This window comes from Phyllostomus discolor, chromosome 5 (assembly GCF_004126475.2).
Source record: "Phyllostomus discolor isolate MPI-MPIP mPhyDis1 chromosome 5, mPhyDis1.pri.v3, whole genome shotgun sequence".
Taxonomy (NCBI): Eukaryota; Metazoa; Chordata; class Mammalia; order Chiroptera; family Phyllostomidae; genus Phyllostomus; species Phyllostomus discolor.
The window spans coordinates 81734344-81753516 of record NC_040907.2 but is presented as its reverse complement, the minus strand read 5'-3'; the positions used below and the strand labels follow the sequence as shown (position 1 = coordinate 81753516).

At 39.2% G+C, this 19173-nt stretch overlaps 1 long non-coding RNA gene and 1 pseudogene across 1 annotated transcript; both read right to left on the bottom strand.

The window, feature by feature from the left end:
• Positions 1–869: 869 nt before the first annotated feature.
• LOC118500719 lies at positions 870–17733 on the bottom strand. Its single transcript, XR_004903297.1, has 3 exons — positions 17565–17733; positions 16911–16988; positions 870–895 (listed from the first exon to the last, which is right to left on the bottom strand). It is a non-coding gene; the product is annotated as an uncharacterized LOC118500719 (long non-coding RNA).
• Positions 12673–14854, bottom strand: LOC114498109 (annotated as a pseudogene).
• Positions 17734–19173: the final 1440 nt, after the last annotated feature.

Here is a 19173-nt window from a genome sequence, read left to right as displayed (position 1 = left end):
GGAATGGAGGATGCAATTGGAGGGAGCAGAACATTACAAAAAAACCAGCTGCTCTTCAGAGGTTGATTTTCATTTTGGAAAATAGCTGAAGCAATTACTGTTGCTCATTAGGAAGCCTAACACACTGGCTGCAAAACTATATTTGGAAAACCATATTCACTTAGCTCTAAAGTGGTGAGAGGGTGTGAAAGGGTGGAAGGGAGAGGAAAAGATAGACCAGGATCTGCTATGTTTAGACTTGAGTCTAGAAACAGGTGATTTGAATTGAATTCTCAGAGGAACAAGACACAATGCAGCTAGGACACCAGGCCAAGCATGGACCTGTATCTTGATGCAGTGAATATTGAGAAGCTCTAGCCCTTCAGACAATTGAGCTTCCTCATGGAGAGGCTTTTCTGCAAAGTGGGTAAAGATGTGGTCTGTTCCAACTGTTCTTCTGAGAATGTCTAGCTGTCACTCAGATTTCTATGGAGCTTTGGCATGTTTCCATGGTGTCCCCTGAAATTTGTCTTTTAATTATGTCAGGGCCCATGGCCTTTTGGAACAAGTTTCCATCCTTGTTGTTCTGCTGTTAGTTCTGAATAGAAGTGTAGACACCACAGGCTACTAGCTCATGTCTTAAATTTGCTCATAACCAAAGGAAGGGTTCTGGGATCAGAGGGATATGCTGAGGGCAAAAAAGGCAAGGTTCAGGAAGTTGGGGGTGGGACTGTCCCAGAAAGAACTTGAAAAAATTACCTCTGCTCTTTTTTATTGGATGAGAGCATGTGGAACCCCTCATCCCAGTACCATTTTTTATGTAATCTGTGTGGTAGAGCTATTTAATTTGTAATTAACTCCCAGTGCAGGTATGATTCTCAGTATGTTTACCTGGGTTGCCAAGAGCCGCTTACTGCTAAAAAAAAAATAAAAAAATAAAAAAATTAAAGTGACATCTTCCCAGCAAGTATAGAGGTGTGGAAAACAATCGTTATATTGCATATGTATTCATAATCAACACAGACAGTATCCTGGTCCTTGGGATTCTAGTCTTGGTAACTTGAATTAGCTTCCCCGCCCCTGTTGATGACCCCTGGCTCTCTCATAAACTATCTCATTTAAACTCAAATAGATATTATTGTTTCTAATTTACAGAGGAATAAAATGAAGTTTAAGAAGTCTTTATGACTTGCCTGGGGCTACCCATCTACATAATAACATGGCTGAAATATGAACTCAGGGTACTCTTGAGTCATTTCCTCTTCACCAGAGGGCATTAGTCAGAAATGTGCCATCCTTAGCAGGAAGGTTGAGTGACAATAACTGAAACATCTATGATTTATTTATCTAAAGTCTGGGGTACTTGCCCCAAGGAAGCAGGTTTCTAGTGTCTTCCTAGTCTACCATCCTTACTTAAGAATATGGCTTCTGTCATTGTAAAGATGTTTGCTATTCCTCAGAACAAGCTATCCTCATTCTAGAAAGAAGAAAGAGGAGTTTTCTAGGGCTGCCATAAAAAAAGTACCACAAACTGGGTGGCTTAAAATAATATCCATTTGTTTTCTCACAGTCCTGGAGGCTGGATGTCTAAAATCAAGGTGTGGGCAGGGCTGTCCTCCCTCTGAAGTTTCTAGGGAAGAATCCTTTCTTGTCTGTTCTTGCTTCTGGTGTTACCAGCAATCCTTGGCATTTCTGAAGGAGATACATCACTCCAGTCTCTGCCTCCATCTTCAAATGGCCTTCTCTCCTCTGTGTCTATACCTCTTCTTATAAGGACACTAGTGATATTAGGTTTGGGGCCCATCCTAACCTAGTAGGACCCCATTTTAACTTAATAACATCTGCAAAGATCCTATTTCCAAATAAGGTCACATTTACATGTAGACATGAATTATTTTGGGATACTATTCAACATAGTACAACAGGGTAGAGAAAATACCAGCAGACTTCTCCTGTTTCTTGTTTCTGATCCTAGCTGCAAGGAAACCTGGAAAATCAAGTGGAGGTAGGCAAAGGAGAAGGAAGCTGGACCAAAGATTAGGTAAGTCTGATACAAATAGTGTTCGATCAACTCCTTTGTTTCAGATGAAAGGGAACTTGCATTTATTGAGAACATACAATAGTCTTGGCACTCAAAGTATTCTTAATATATATTATCTTATTTAATAGTGTAGATCCTTTCCATGTGTTCCCCTATTGGATTTTCAGCTCAATGAAGGCAAGACTGTATCCTGTATGTTTTGTGTACATCATACAAATTGGAGATCAGGAAACATGTTGGATAAGTTACTACCCACTCTTCCTCACTTCCTGATAGCTCATTCTTTCCCAAGGACCTCCTAATGTCAGCCATAAAAATTGGCCTATTGGATGTTGTTTTCCTCTTCCTCCTCTTCCTTGTTTTTTTCTTTTTCTCCTCTTCCTCCTTCATCTTTGTTTTTCTTGGCTTTTTTTTAATAGATAAGTAGTAGTTTTATTTCATAAGTCATTCTGTGGGCTTCCCTCATGTGACCCAGAAAAAAATAAATTCCTTTCTTGGTACTACTGCATTGGAGGTAGTATGACTGAGAAAGAATATAGAATAAAGAATTATTATTTTAAGGAGCTAAATTCTAATTCTAAAATGGAATCCAGAGTTACATGCTTTATGTTCTCTTACCACAGCTAGAATGTACCTTCTTCTGTTTCCAGTTTTTTTTGAAACACTCTAACTTGTCTTAATCATTCCTCATAAGTGTTTCTGAAGGGAAAGGGAAGGGATAGTGGAATCAAAATTTAATATCTAAATATCATACCTAGGAATGCTAGTATATAGATATATGGCAGAAAGGATGCACAGACTGATGGAAAGGTAGACAGGGTATATGAAAAGATTCTATGAAGTTCTCTGTGTTTGCCATGCTTTGCACCCAGGATTCCCCCTCAATGGGCATAGCAGATTGTAACCATACAGAAACTTAATTTTTTAAAAAATATATTTTATTGATTATGCTATTATAGTTACCCCATATTCCCCCCTTCACTCCCCTCCACCCTGCACAACCCCTCCCACCCACATTCCACTTTAGTTCATGTCCATGTAACATACATATAAGTTCTTTGGCTTCTATATTTCCCATACTATTCTTACCCTTCCAACTATTTTCTACCCACCATCTATGCTACTTATTCTCTCTACCTTTACTGCCTCTCTCTCCCTCCCACTCCCCTGTTGATAACCTTCCATGTGATCTCCATTTCTGTGGTTCTGTTCCTGTTCTAGTTGTTTGCTTAGTTTGGTTTTGTTTTTGTTTTAGGTGTGGTTATTAATAATTGTGAGTTTGCTGTCATTTCACTGTACACATTTTTTATCTTCTTTTTCTTAGATAAGTCCCTTTAACACTTTATATAATAAGGCCTTGGTGATAATGAACTCCTTTTACTTGACCTTATCTGAGATGTACTTTATCTGCCCTTCCATTCTAAATGAAAGCTTTGCTGGATAGAGCAATCTGGGATGTAGGTCCTTGCCTTTCATGAGTTGGAATACTTCTTTCTAGCCCCTTCTTGCCTGTAAGGTCTCTTTTGAGAAATCAGCTGACAGTCTGACACTCCTTTGTAGGTAACTGTCTCCTTTTCTCTTGCTGATTCTAGGATTCCCTGCTTAATTTTTATTTTGGGTAATGTAATTATGATGTGCCTTGGTGTGTTCCTCCTTGGGTCCAACTTCTTTGGGACTCTCTGAGCTTCCTGGACTTCCTAGAAGTCTATTACCTTTGCCAGATGGGGGAAGTTCTCCTTTATTATTTGTTCAAATAAGTTTTCCACTTGTTGGTCTTCCTCTTCCCTTTCTGGTACCCCTATAATTTGGATGTTGGAACATTTAAAGATATCCTGGATGTTCCTAAGCCTCTCCTCATTTTTTGAAATCTTGTTTCTTCATTTTTTTCTGATTGGATGTTTCTTTCTCCCTTCTGGTCCACACCATTGATTTGAGTCTGTTTCCTTCCCATCATTTTTGGTTCTCTGTACATTTTCCTTTATTTCACTTAGTGTAGCCTTCATTTTTTCATCTAACTTGTGACCACATTCAACCATTTCTGTGAGCATCTTGATTACCAGTGTTTTGAACTGTGCATCTGATAGGTTGACTACCTCTTTGTCGCTTAGTTGTATTTTTTTCTGGAGCTTTGAGCTGTTCTTTCATTTGGGGCATTTTTTTTTTGTCTTGACACACCTGTTAAGTAGTGAGGGGCAGAGCCTTGGGCGAGGTAATCCACATTGCTGGTTTGTGACACTGTATATGGGAAAGGGGTCTAAGAGGAAACAATGGTGCTTTCTCTGTTCTTTGCCAGATTTTAGTCACTTCCCCTACTTCCCACAAGCAAATTGAGCCCTTCTGATGCTGATTCCTAGGAGTTTGGATTGTGTACATTCTAGGACCCAGTGGGTCTCTCCAGTGAACTCTCCTGTGAGGCTATGAGTTTCTCCCAGCACCTCAACCCCCACATGTGATTTCAATCAGTGATTTGAGGCTTTATTTCCCTGTGCTATGACCCTGGGTTGTGTGCTCTGTCCCACTACCCAGTTTCACCTGGTTTATCTGCACGTGAATGTGGAACTGCCCAGTTCCTACAGCCACCTTGAACACCTCGCCCCCTTCCACAAGCCACCACCTTGTTGGGTCCCCCAGCTGCCACTTTGCCACGAGCCCTCTCCACCCCAGCTGCCCGACTCTGCCCCTCCTACCGGTCTGGATGAATGTGTCTTCTTTAACTCCTTGGTTGTTGGACTTCCATACAGTTTGATTTTCTGTCAGTTGTGGTTGTTTTTTGTTTATAAATTGTAGTTGTCCTTCTTTTGGTTGTGTGAGGAGGCACAGTATATCTACCTATGCCTCCATCTTGTCTGGAAGTAGAAACTTAACTTTTCAAAATGACCTTTTCTTTCTTTCCTTTTGATTCAAACTGGCCTTGTCTGGCTTAGGAGCACCCTGATTCACTTGTCCTTCTCCCTTACACATCCACTCCATTAATCATTAAGCCTTCTGGACAGTGAGGTCTTGGTCAGCATCAAATAATCTTAGGGGAAAACCTTGGGTCTGTTGACCACAGAGACAAAATTTCAGTCAAACTAAAGATAACGTCTAGGTCTCAGTTGTGTTTCAGCTCCAGACCCAGAGAAGTGAATGACCCCAGTGACCACACCCCTGAAAAACCAGACAGAGTGATGCCATGGCTGACATCAGGACCAGATACAGCAATCAACTACCCCTACCCTAGTGCCATGCAATCAATAGACACCATGACTCTAACTCCACCATGATAAATCATTCTCTCTCTCTACAACCCATCTTCTAGAAGCCATCAGGAAGCCAAGTCTTAGAGCAACAGCTCACCTATGACTGCAAGTTTGGTGCCATTTGCTTAAATACACCTTTACTTTCTTTGCTGCAAACTCATGTTCACATTTCATTAGACGAACCCCTTTGGTTCAGTAACATGAGTGGGCTGAGAGTTGGCACCTGGCAGTATGTCTTGTCTAGTGGTGCACAAAAAAATTGTCTGAGGAGACTTCTCAAAATACCAGATGTCCAATTCAACACCAGATGGAGGTTCTAATTAATTACCTATCAATGGGACCCCAGGAAGTATACTTTAAAAAAGCTATATGGTTGCTTCTGATGCGCTCCCTTTACGCTGTTTTGTCAAAAGGGGTTCTCTGTACTGGATAGTTAATAGGTAAACCAATTCAGCCTTTCTGGATTAGTTTGATCTCAGGCCCCACAAAAAGTTGGGTGTTGCTGGAGAGCCCAGAACAAGGGAAATGGGGAGCAGTGAATGGTCTCACTGAAATGGCAGAGCCAGAGCAGAGAGCAAGGAGGCTTGATTGGAACAGACAGGGAACAGAGTAAATGCTGGTCATCAGAGGGGCTGTTAGAGTGTAAAACTTGAACTGTATGGTAAGTGGTGATAGCCATACTCCATTTCTCAGAAAAGCCTTCCTGTGGGCTTTGAAGAGTTTCCCAACCCCTTGCTTGTTTGTGTATTCCTTGTAAGGACCCACTCACAGAGGTAAGTAACCCCAGTATGTTTCTGTTGTTTATAAACTGAAAAATTGCAACATAGAAATATTGCTGGGTAGAGCCATTCAGTACTCCACAAACATTTCTTTTATAATGAGGATATAAAAAATATAAACAATATGTATATTCTTCACTGAAAAAGAAGTGGTGAATAAGGCAGACTGTGTTCCAATTTGCACAGAGCATGCACCCTAGTCAGTTAATCAAATGGCCATAAAGAAATCAACAAGACGTGTCAGATGATGACAAGTGCTACTATGTTCAAGGATGATGGGGCAGGGAAATATTTTGGGTAGGCAGATCAGGAAATATGTCTGAGGTGGTGGCACTAGAGCTACTTATTTACATGTCTACATGCTTACCGTGAGAACTGTGAATTTGAATACTAAAAACTCCCTAGAGACCTTGTTTTGAATTGTTTCATTTGCAGGTTAGGAAACAGGCTCAGAGATGGGCGGGGACTTGTCTGTGGCCACATGGCAAATCTGTAGCAGTACGCAGGATTCCTGTCTGCATTCAGTGCTCTACACACCACTCCTAACTCACTCTCAGCAGAGGTGTCCTTGGGTGTCCTAATTGCTCTTGCCATGGATTGTATCTGCTACTTTAAGGAGGAATGGCTTTAGGGGAGAGGAAGTAGCAGAAGGCATAACACTACTTCTCTTCTAATTATTACAGCCTTTGTGGGTTTTTTAAATTTGTTTGTTTGTTTTTTGTTTTTCCATCACTTTGGGCCAGCTTCCTTCTTACTTGAAGAGGTTGCAGGATAGCAGCAAAGGGTGGCTGGTCAGGCAAGTTCTGCAAATTACAAGGGACTCCTTGATGCAGAAGCATCCTGCACCAGCTGACAGCTGTCTGAATATCTTCCCCAGAGATTGCAGGGGAGATGAGGGAGAGGAAGGAGGAGGGAGCATGGAGAAAGAAAAGCAATTCTCCCTGAATCAATTAGAATTGCTCCCAAATGCAAATAATGATCTACTAAAGGCAGGTTTGAGTCACCCTTAGATGCTCCTGATCTTCCACTGTTTAATAGTCCTTTCCCCATTCTCCCTTTCTCTCTGCCTGGGTTTCTTTCCTCCCTCTACTGTGCCTCCTCCTCTAATTCTTTCTCCTTTCTTCCCTCCCTCTCCCTCACACCATGTTACCATTATTGTCAGTAGAACGAGCTGCATGCATGCCAAATCAGGTCATTCACAAATATAGAACAAACGTCTGTCACTACAGATTTACCACTATGACTAAAGCATGGCCCTTCTGTCTATGAAAAGTGTGCCCATTAGTTATGTGGGATCACAGCCCCCATAGCCTCTTAACCCTCTCTAGTTAGCTTAAGGGAGGTAAGCTTCTCCTAATAAACATCCATTTGAATGTCTTTGAATGATTTATTGTGGTGGCTCCATTTGTGTTTCTAAAGTTAAGACAAAGTCAGCCTTTCCATTTACACCCCCCAGCCACCTCCAGCACACATACAAAGCCATTTTCTGGAGTTTAGGGCTTAACTGTAAATATTTGTTCTGGCTGAGAATGGCTGGAAGATACTTGCCTAAAGTGAGATAACTAACAACACTCCAGGAAAGAAGATGAGCATGAACTGAGGCAACTTTTCAAGTAAAAGAGCTAACTAAACATTAAACTCTATTTACATTACTCAGAATTCTCTTTTGGACGACCTGAATTTATGCATGGTACTTTTACACTGTTAAAATTAGATCAATTCTCCTTTCTATGAGATATTAAAATAGAATTGACAAAAACTAAGAGAAAGAAAAAAATACCAGAAGAGGAAAATAGTAGAGGGATAAAAAAAGTTAAAATGAATTTTTAAAATACCTATTTATTTTTTAAATGGTTTTGTTTCCAAATGGTTTGGTCCATGTAAAAGTACAATTCACCCTGAGTTTTGCAGATAACCAAAGCAAATCCAAAGATACATATGCATAAATGAGAAAATTGGTAATGAAGAGTATAATTCAAAATGGAACATAGGATTCCAAAAAGCTGGAGTCTTTTTCTAGTTTAATAATTTCTGCAAAACAATCCAGACAAATTTTAAAGGGCCTCCAAAACCTAATATGGAAAACATAAATAAAAACACAACCTACTATCCATTTAATTTGTTTCTATTTTTATTATTAATGTGAGTCTATTTTCATAACTGAAATTTTTTTAAATGAAGGCAGCAGAAACCACAAATGTTAAAATGAGAAAATCAGATTTGTTATGACTGACCCAAACAAGTCTATTAGCCAATTGACCCCAGTTATAAATGCCTTTGCCAGTTAATTATTACACTATCATTATTGTTATCACCTTTGCTATTATTTTGTTCTTTTCTTTGATCATTACTTTACTAGTTCAACCATCATACATGGTTATAATAAAAATTCATTACTTTGTGATGGCTGTTGGGCTGCCTATGGGAAACGACTTGATAGTCTTGCAAACACTGAATCATGCAGTAAATTAACACTCATTTTCATGCACGTTTGCTTGCATGTTGATGACCTGGAAACACATGCTTACACTCCATATTTTTCCTTGTTGCACCTGATTTGTTTTTTTCTGTGGTAGCAATAGAACAATATGGGCTCCCTCCAGGGGACAAAACAACACCTAACTCTGTAGTGTGGAAGGGCGAGAGGAACAGATGGATGCAAACTATACTTAGAGCCAACAGAGCACACACAGAGAGGAAATGTAGCTACCAGGTATCACACCTGGGCACTGCCAGCCATCTTGGCAGTTAGGCTGCCTGGGGAATGGGAATGCAGGGGCCAGAAAGAAAGTAGGATCTAACAATGGCTCATACAATAGCCTCTTAAGAGAGGATATTCTAAGTAGCTTGCTTCTGGGGCCATAGGGATTAGAAACTTACCCTCCCCACAGCAAAGAGGGGGGATTATGTAGAAATAGATGCTATTTCTTCACCCAACATCCCCTGGCTTGCCTCAGTCTTTTTTCCTTTAGTTGGCAAGAAGATCAACTAAAATAGTCTTGTATTCACTAGACATCAAGTCTTTCCTGGTCTTTAGAGTGAGACCAGTAACAACTATTTTCTACTATGCATGGGTTTTTGGCAGGTTATCAACACTTCCTCAACAGTGCTAATAGAACTTTCTGCAGTGATGAAAGTGTTCTATATCTACACTGTCCTACTGTAATAGTCACTAGCCATGTGTAGCTGTCGAGCACTTGAAATGAGTTAGTTTAACTGAGGAACAAAATTTTTCATTTTACATGATTTTAATCAATTTAAAATTAAGTCTAAATTCAATTCGTGTTATTTTCCTTAAAATATTTCTAAATTGCTCTAAACATTGAGAGTATCTATCCTAAAATTGCATTAACTATTGCTTGTTTCATTCTAGCTGAATCACATGTAGCTGGTGGCCACACATTGAACAGCACAGATCTGAACTACAACTCTCAGAGTTGGCTACAGAGCTCTCTGGCTACTCTCATGTCAACGCTCTCAGCAATGTACTTGTTGAATTGCCTTAACCTATCCATAAAAGACTTTAGTGCCTTATTTTTAATATAAACCAGGGTTCAGACCAATGCTGTCACACACAAGTATACGATTACTGTCCATAATCTGAATACACATAAATTGACTGAAGAGTCAGTTAATTTGACCAAACTGACCTTTTAGATTAGATTAGATTTAGATTAGATGTAACGCTCTATTCACCCTGGCAATGGACCAAAATCTCCCCCAAGACACACTGAATAAGAATTTCTGAAGGATCAGCTTAGCTTAGAACCTTATAATTTTCAGTGTTCTCCAGAGATTGTTATGCAAATAGTCCAACATTGAATCTTACAACCTCTGCATTGCACTTCAGGCTGGACATACCACCACCAATTATGATAAAGGTTGAATACGACAAAGATCAAAGTATTCTACTTCCTTCTGGATACTCCTACCCTCCCCAGTATATCCACACCCAAGAGGCAATGTCTTAATTTCTATGACCTGTTGTACATCTTAAAGTCAACATCTGATTAAATGCACCATCTTCATTAATATAATCATCTTCATAAGTGCAGCCATCATCATCAAGGTTCCCTTTGTATCAATACACAAATGAACTCTGTAAAACAGAAATTGTAATTCCCATTTTCTAGAGGATTAAATTTGGGGAAATTTACTCAGTGTCATTCAGCTAGTAATTGTCAGAGATATGTGCATTTATACCAAAGCTTATGATTTTTTTTACTAAGTGGAGCTAACTTCCTGCTATAGGCTCCCACTGTACCCAATGGCAATCTTTTCCCCGAAACAAACTTATCTTCTTTGTTCATCTAGTTGACCATGCCATGCCCATTGTGAGATAATAAAATCATCAATGGATGCTAACATTACCAGGTAAAAGCCTGTCTAGAAAATTCACACAGTCTCAGAATGTGACATGACAGATGACTTACTAATAACCAAGGAGGAAGGTAGCAGGCACTACCTTATCCGAATGGGAAAAACGGGACACACTGACATCATGTGTCTCCTAAGGTGATGTTCTGAAAAAGAACCACATCACCTGAATAGTATTCCTGTCAAAAATGTTAAATTTGAACCTAACCATGAGAAAAATCAGACAAATCTGAATTGGGAGACATCATACAAAAAATTGGCCTGGACTGCTAAAAAACTGTCACTGTCATAAAAGACAAAAAAAAGTTTGGTGAATGGTTCTAGATTAAAAAGGCTAAAGAGATGTGACAATTAAATATAATATAATATATTCCCTGATTCCTGATTGGATTATGATCTTTAAGAAAGTTAAGGGACATTATTGGGACAATTGGGGAGAACCGAATACGGACTATCTATTAGAAACTAGAATTATATCAATATTAAATTTAATGAGTATGGTAACTTGATTATGGCTATATGAGAAATTATACATAAAAGTATGTAGAGGTGAAATACATAGGGGTGAAGCTACAACTAATAATCACATGGTCCAACCAAAAAGAAATAAACAAGTTACTCTCAGAGAGAGATAAAGCAAATGTGGCACATGTTAACAACTGGGAAATTTAGGCAAAGAATATATAACATTCATTGTACTATTTTTGTAACTTTTGGATGGTTTAAAATTTATGCAAAATAAAAAATTGGTTAAAAATAAATAGTACTAGCTAATGCTTATGTAGCACTTATTATGTTCTGCAGATAATCTTCTAAACATTTTACACATATTAACTCATTTAATCCTCACAGCATCATATAAATATACTATTATTAGCTGAATTTTACATATGAAACAATAGAAGCTCAGAGACATTAAGGTCAATAGCTACCTTAGAGTAGAGCTGGGTTTCTAACCAGAGTCCATACAATTAACCTCTCTGTTAAACACTTTTTTTTTGAGATCCTCATTCTCATCACCTTCTGAGGAGTTAAAACAAGTTGTTAATTATTACACTTTATCAGTTCTAACACTTTGAAGTTCTTCATCATATTCATTTGAAATTTATGTCCTGATGGCTTTTATTCATTTATTCTATTTCTACAGTGGGCCCATCCAGAGGAAATTACTCTTTCCCCCACTAGATGTGAGCTCTGCAAGATTCAGGAATTGACCATGTTTTCTACGCTGTTCCTATGCTGGAAGAATGTTTCCTAGCACATGGCAGAACTCAAATGGATTAATGAATAAATGAACATCAAGTTTTGAAATATTTGAAGTCAACTTCTGGAAATTTTCATTCTCAGTTGAAAACATTCCTAGTTCCTTTAATTGTTCCATTAATATTCTAATCACTGTCTTCTAAAATAATTCCAGTTTTTCTAGTTTTAAGAGCTATGAACAGAACTGAAAATAGTACTCCAGACTTCACTCACCACCATCATTTTCCAGATTTCAGGTGGTTCCCTTCTGTTAATGGAGCCTAAGAAATCACAACAATTTTTTAAATGACATTGTAAAAACTACAGAAGAGACTTGCTGGCAAAGACGGTAGACTGCACATGCACATTAACTCTTGCTCTTTCCTAAGCCCCACTATAGTAACAGCAAAGGGTATCTTTTTCTTTTTGCTTGCATAAACTCAGGACAAAGATAATAAGAGAGAAGAAAACAGTAATAACATTTTGAAAGCTGGAATGTGTATGCACAAATAGTAACTGACTTACCAGACCTAAGAAAGATGAAGTCTTTTTTTCCCCCAAATTAAAACTGCATCTTCTTGCCCTAACCTGTGTGGCTCAGTTCATTGGGCATCATCCCACAAAGCAAAAGGTTATCAGTTCTATTCTCAGTCAGAGCATGTCCCTGGGTTGCAGGTTCAGTCCCTGGTCGGGGTACCTATGAGAGGCAACCAATCAAAGTTTTTTTCCCTCTCTCCTTCCCGTGCCCTCTCTCTAAAAATAAATAAATAAAATCTTTTAAAAATCTGCATCTTCTTTATTTTGTATACTTTAATATCAGAACAAGATAAACAAAAGAGAAACACTACAATACACAAAAATCAAACCTGTTGTCAAATATTGGAAAGGAAGGCTTGAAGCCCTTGTATTCTGCCTTAGGCAGAAAGACAAGAGAGAAAAAATATCACTAGTCATCAGCAGAGAAAACCATATGAGCTAGGGTCACTCAGGGCTTCTCGGGGAGCTATGAGATACTATACAAAGGGTACGAGTTCTGCAGGTAGAAACTCCTATTCTACTTCCTCCATGCTAGAGGCATCCTCATCATGCTCAAAGATGGGGATATGAGATTTCTCATCAGGAATAGCAGCACTGAGCTCTTCTGCTGTCACTTCATTTTCATCAGTGCCTAGGTCTATCTTGATCATACAATAGATGCAGCTGGACTGAGTCTAGGACATCTCAAGAGAGAAGCCAAAAGAGACCAAACAGCAGCATCAAAGGATCCTTGACAGTTTTGTCATTCTTGTCTGCCTTCTCCTTCTGCCAGAGTCTCCACAGTGGGGTGGTTGAGGTTGATCTTCAGGTGCTTTCTGGCCATCATGTCACCCTCTGTAGAGTTGTCCCAAGGTGCCCAAGCTTTCATGATATGCTCCATGCTAGCTGTCCAGTTGTAGGTGCTAGTCACAATGCAGCAAGGTGAAAACACAAACCTATTGGAGATTGTCACCCTTTCAACTTTTTATCCAATATTTCTTTCATAAGTTTGCAGAGGTTCTCAAAGTTGGCTGTGCTCACTTCCATTTTCTTCTCCCCTTCATCCTCAGGTTAACTCCAGGCTCTCCTTGGAACCGAATCCAAGCTCTTCCCATCAAACTCCTTGATCTGATGCAAACAATACTCATCGACAGGCTGTCATATAGACTACCTTGACCTCTGCTTACACTCACTCTGTAAAAACAGAGCTGGCAACTTGCTCTTTACCCCACCAGTGGTGTCATAGATGAACATTTGTGTCTCCTTCATGAAAGAGACACATTCTGAAAGAGAAGTTATTTCATCTTCAGATTGGGAGGTGTGGTAACATAGAAGCTCAGAAAGAGGTCACCAGTTGGTAGTCCTCATAGATTCTAAGCTTTCGGTTTTTAGAGAATGCCTTGTACAATTTCTTACCATTCTTTATCTTCCCCCAATTTAGAGAAGAGCTCAAGGCAGTTCTTAATGTTTTTACAAATGAACTTTAAGATTTTGCTCTGCTGGAACATTTCTCTGGAGATGTTCAGGAGCAGATCCTCAGAGTTAACTACATTACAGATGAAGTTGAGATACTCTGGTATCGCATCACAGCTGTCCATGATGAGCACACGGTGGACATGGAGTTTGATGTCGTTTTTATTCTTGTTCTCAAAAACGTCAAAAGGAGCCCAATGAGGATGAATAGCAGTGCCCTTGATTCCAACTGATCTTATACAGAAAAGTGCTTGTCTGCCAAGTGGTCTTCCCAGACATTGGTAAGGTTCTTAAAGAATTCTCTATATTCCTCCTGGACAGTGTTATCAGGGTTTCTAGTTCAAATGGATTTGATTTTGTTCAGTTCTTCCTGATCAATATATTTCTCCCTAATCTTCTTTGCTTTCTTTTTCTTATCCTAGAACTATCATCCTTATTTGAGCCCACACATGTCTTCAGTCTTGGGTTTCTTCACATCATCTTTATTTTCCTCTTCTTTCTCACCTTTCTCTTCCTCTGTTTCATTATCACTGATTTCTTTCTCTTGTTTCTCCTCCAAACAATGGGTGATGGTATAATCTATGAACTGTGAGTGCTTCTTCACCATTTCTTTGACACACTATCCTCTATGTACTCTGTCTGGCCTTCTTTAAGTTGGAGGATCATTATGGGACCCTGACCAATGGGCTCACTGTGGTCAGCTCATGCAGTGAAGAAACCCCCAGCAGAGGACTTTCAAGTATACTGCTCACCATCATTCTGTGAAAGTGATCACAACCACTTTCTTTGCCACCAGGTAAGCAGAATAAAAGCCAACACCAAATTGTGCAGTCACGGAGGTGTCTGCCCCAGCCTGAAGAACCTTCATAAGAACCTTCATTGGTACCTGACTTGGCAATGGTTCCCTGATTATTTATGAGATCAGCTTTGGTCATGCCAATGCCTGTGCCCGTCAGAGTCAGGCTGCACTCCTGGTGGTTAGGGATGATGTCAAAATTTTAGCTCTTTACCACTGTCCAACTTGGAAGGGTCAGTCAGGCTCTCAGTGGTGTACCTTGTCCAAGGCATCATAAGCATTATTAACTGTCGAAGGAGAAGTTCCTTGTTGGAATAAAAAGTATTGATGATCAGAGACATGAGTTAGGCAATTTCTGTCTGGAAGGCAAAAGTCTCCACCTCCTCCTCTCATGATGTACTTCCTCAGGCATCTTGAAGGTGAAGAGATGCAAGTACAAGAGAGCAAGGTGGGCAGGGACCGTGTCCAGTTCATATACTACACAAGAAGCATGCTAGGGGGTGACTCAAGAGAGAGAAATATAAAATCTTAAACCAGAAGGAGGACTAGCTGATACAATGGGTGGCACTGAGGAATCCCAACATGTTTAGAAATTGTTAGTATCAGTTATCTCTAAAAGGAGAGCTTAAGGTGCACAGTCAAAACAGGAGGATTAGTAGAAAATCGGTTTAAAACTAAAAATCTCTTCTCTGTGCAGTCCTCCTTTACCCCAATAGAAGCCTGAGGGTCTATTTTCCAGAGATAGAATTAAAGAAACCAGGGTTTCTTGGTAGAGTTATACCAGACATAGTGTGGGGCAGGGGTACTTGAAAGAAGGACTAAGTAGGGTTGAAGGACGATTAAATAAATATTTATACACTGACTAACAGGAACTATGCCCTCTCTTCTCACTATGCTTCAGAATGCTGGCAGCTTGGGTTTATCCTTTGGGCAAGGGTTTGGAAAGTCTTTCTTTGGAGAATTCAACTAATGCAAAAGGAAACCCTTAAAGAAACTGACAAGAAGAGGTCCAGAAGGAAATGGCTGACTCTGTAGTGTATAAATCTTACCCAGAAGCTCAAAGCTTCCAACTAACTTCAGATTACATTTTTTTCCTCATTATGGTAAAATATGTATAATGTAAAATATATTATTTTAATCATTTTTAAGAGTACAGTTCAGTGGCATTAAGCATATCCACATTGTTGTGTGGCCATCGCCACCATCCGTCCACAGAACTTATCATCATCCCAGATGGGAAATCTGTACTATTAAACAGTAACTTCCTACCACCCTATACCCTCAGTCCCTGGTAATCTCTACTTTTGATCTCTATAAATTTGACTGTTCTAAGTACCTCATATAAATAGAATAATATTTTTCCTTTAGCACAATGTCTTTAAGGATCATCCATGTTATAGCATGTGTCAGAATTTCCTCCTTTTTAAAGATAGAATACTATTGCATTCACGGACAATACAGGACAAGAAACTGGAGAGTTAAGAGAAAGCCTTTTTGTTAATTCTGAGAGAGCCTTTTCTTTCTTCTCAAAGCCAGAAAGATTTGTAAATCCTTCCTGCACAGCAGCATGGAGAAGCCACCCCAGGTACTAGTCACTGCAACAGCAGACGGTTCTACAGGCCCCACAGTAAAGGAAAGTCCTGTCTTTAAATTGCTTCACATACAGTGTACAGACCTGGACAAAAGCGCATTGAAACAGAAACAGCTATCTAAGGCCATACAGATCAGACTGTTGCAGATCCTGGGCCATTAAGTCTGAACTGTGAACAACCATCAGCAAAGAGAGAGAGAATCCCTTGCTGTTGGGAGCACAGCCCTGTTGTGGAAATAACCCCTCTGCTGGGAGCTACCATGAAACACAAACTGTACTCAGTGAAGGAAATGATCACAGTCAAGTTGACTGTGGTTTGAGGACTCCGACCAAAGGGGAGATGTTTACAGTAGTCCTGCTTCATTAAGGGTTCCGCCTGATCCCTATCAAAAACAATGAGGTCCACATGAGAAATCTACAATGGCTGTATCATTATATTAATTGATGTACTTATGTATTAAGGATTTTTTTCACATTTACAGAGTAAATTCTTCCTTCATTTAAATATTTCTGAGTACCTATGTGCCAAATGCTATACTTGACATTTAGAATACAGTGTTGAATAATCAAGACACCTTTTAGAATCTAAGACAGTTAATATATTTTCTATTCGTTTTAACAAGTATTTGTTATGTACCTTGAAATTTTAGAAACTATGTTAGAAGCTATAATAGTGAGCAAAACAGATGATTATTGCCTTATGGAATATTAGATATAGACATATACACTTATGTCAACTGGTTAATAAATAATATGTGGTTTTATATCACATAGCAAAAATCATGATCATTTAAATATTTTCTTGTCTTTCTATGACATTCTAATCACATTATTTTTCTGCTTAACACTCTTCAATCATCAAGTACAAAATCCTTACCTTTAGAAACAAGGTCATTTGTGTTAGTTTCTGTGCCTGATTTTCCAACTTATTGTCCCAGATGTCTCTGAAATATACCTAAATGAAAATAAAATGAAACTTCTTAAATGTCCGGACATTTACCACACCTGTCTGCTTTTGCATCATCCTTTTAAAAAATTTATCTGAAATCTCCCCAATTGACATGCTCCCACCTTACTCTTCAAAGCTTAACACAGACTTGGCCATTCTAAGAAGACCTGTTACCTTTCCCATGCAGCCACACCTGTAACCCAGCAGAATTTGTTGCCTCTCCTGCCACAGGGTAATTTGGTATGTATAGTGGGACCAAGTCTCAGCCTGCCTACCTAGTTGTGTAGGACATATCACTGTGTTCAGTAGGAAACAGTGCACTTTTTTTCTGGCTGTATACAAGTGTCACTTTGCCAGGCTACAGGAACCTTTAAATCCAGTCGCCTTTGGGATTGGCTCTCCCCACCCCTGGATGGTGCCATGGGTCTGCGGCTGCACAGTCCTGGGATGGGGATGGGGCCCCTATGTTCAGACAGTGTACCCCTGAGTACCACTGTCTGCCTCCATACAGCCCCTCAGGGTGCACTGGCAGTCTGCTGCTTTTGTGCCATGCTTGGGATAGAAACATTTTTGCAAATTCACCTTTGGTCTCATCTGCTGCCTAGACAATTTATGTATCCATTCATTCCTTCCTACAGTTTTTCCCATGGTCACAGCAGGGTGCCTGGGAGATAGGTCTCATTCCTGCTGCTCTGAGACTCACAGACCTGTCTCTCCCCATCCTCTCTTTTCTGCAATAGGAGGAGGGGTGTAGTCTGGTAGAGAGAGAATAGGAGAAGAAAGCATTTACCTTTTAGCTCAAACCTCCATCTAACTGTTAGTATTTGTCTTTCACTGCAGCATTCTCCCTACCCTAGGGCTTAGGCTTTTAAAAATAAAAGCCAAGAAGTATACCAGCCTATTTCTGCTTAACCAGCCACCTTTCTCACCTGAGGATGTTAACTTGAAACACGTTGAATGAAAGGGGGAACAGACAGAAGTAATGGGAAAAGATTAAAGAATCTCATGGATTTTTTCAAAATACTATCCTGCTTCACTTGTAAACTAACCAGGGTCACACAGTAGAGTGTTGCTTGGTACTGTGAGCTTGCTGGAGGCAGGGTCACGGCAGAATTACCTTTCATTCTCTGAATCCCGTGTAGCACCTACTGTTTAGTAGAAAATAACCATTTATTGAATGAATGAATGAATTAATGAATGCATTAACGCATTAGTGAGAGCTCCCTCTTGTTTAAAATTTTCAATGGCTTACCATCACCAGTGTGATAAAATTATAACTTTTTCACATGATAGTTAAGGGCTTCCATTACTGATCTTGGTCCAGTTTTTCAGTCCTGTCTTATTCTTTTCACTAATCTCTTTATTTGTAGTTTGACTTCTTCATGAAGTTGGGAACTTACTGAAGGCAGAGATAATATCATATTCAACTCCAAATGCAAATGTAACAAAATGTGCTCAGTAGTGCTGCATTAATGCATTGTTTAAGCAAAACTCAGAGTATCTGTTTAAAATTTGATCAAGATTCTAGTATCTAGAGCAGGCAGACTTGGTAAGCATTAGCTCAAATAAAATGGTGCCTAACCAAGGCACACATCTTTCTAAACTTTCCAAACACATCTGTGTGGTCTTTAGTTCTGCCTGTTGGCTACCAGAGACACAAAAGTATTTGTGAACATAAAAGGAAGGGAATCACAGTATGAAACTGAGGATGAGTACACGCCAAATTGAGCTGCTTTCAAGGGTAATTGTCATTTTTCTGTTTTTCCAGTATCAGCACATAGCAAACAATATTGTAAGAAAAAAGGCATGCTATAATTTTTGAAATCGGATAATGTGAGTATGCCATCTCTATTTTTTCTGTTTTTTTATCATTTTTGCTATTCTAGTTTTTTGACTTTTCATATAAATTTTAAAATACTTTTGTACCTTCAAACAGAACAAAATGAAATCTGCTAGAGATTACATTAAGTCTGTATATTAAATGGTGGAGAATTGACAGGTTAACAATACTGAGTCTTCTATTTCATGAAAACAGTGTGTCTATTTATTTAGATCTGTTGTTATTTCTTTCACTAGTATTTTGTAGATTTTAACATGGAAATTGTGCATGTGTTTTTTTTTTAGTACATTTTATTGATTATGCTGTTACAGTTGTCCCATTTTTTTCTCCCCTTCATCCCCTCTACCCTGC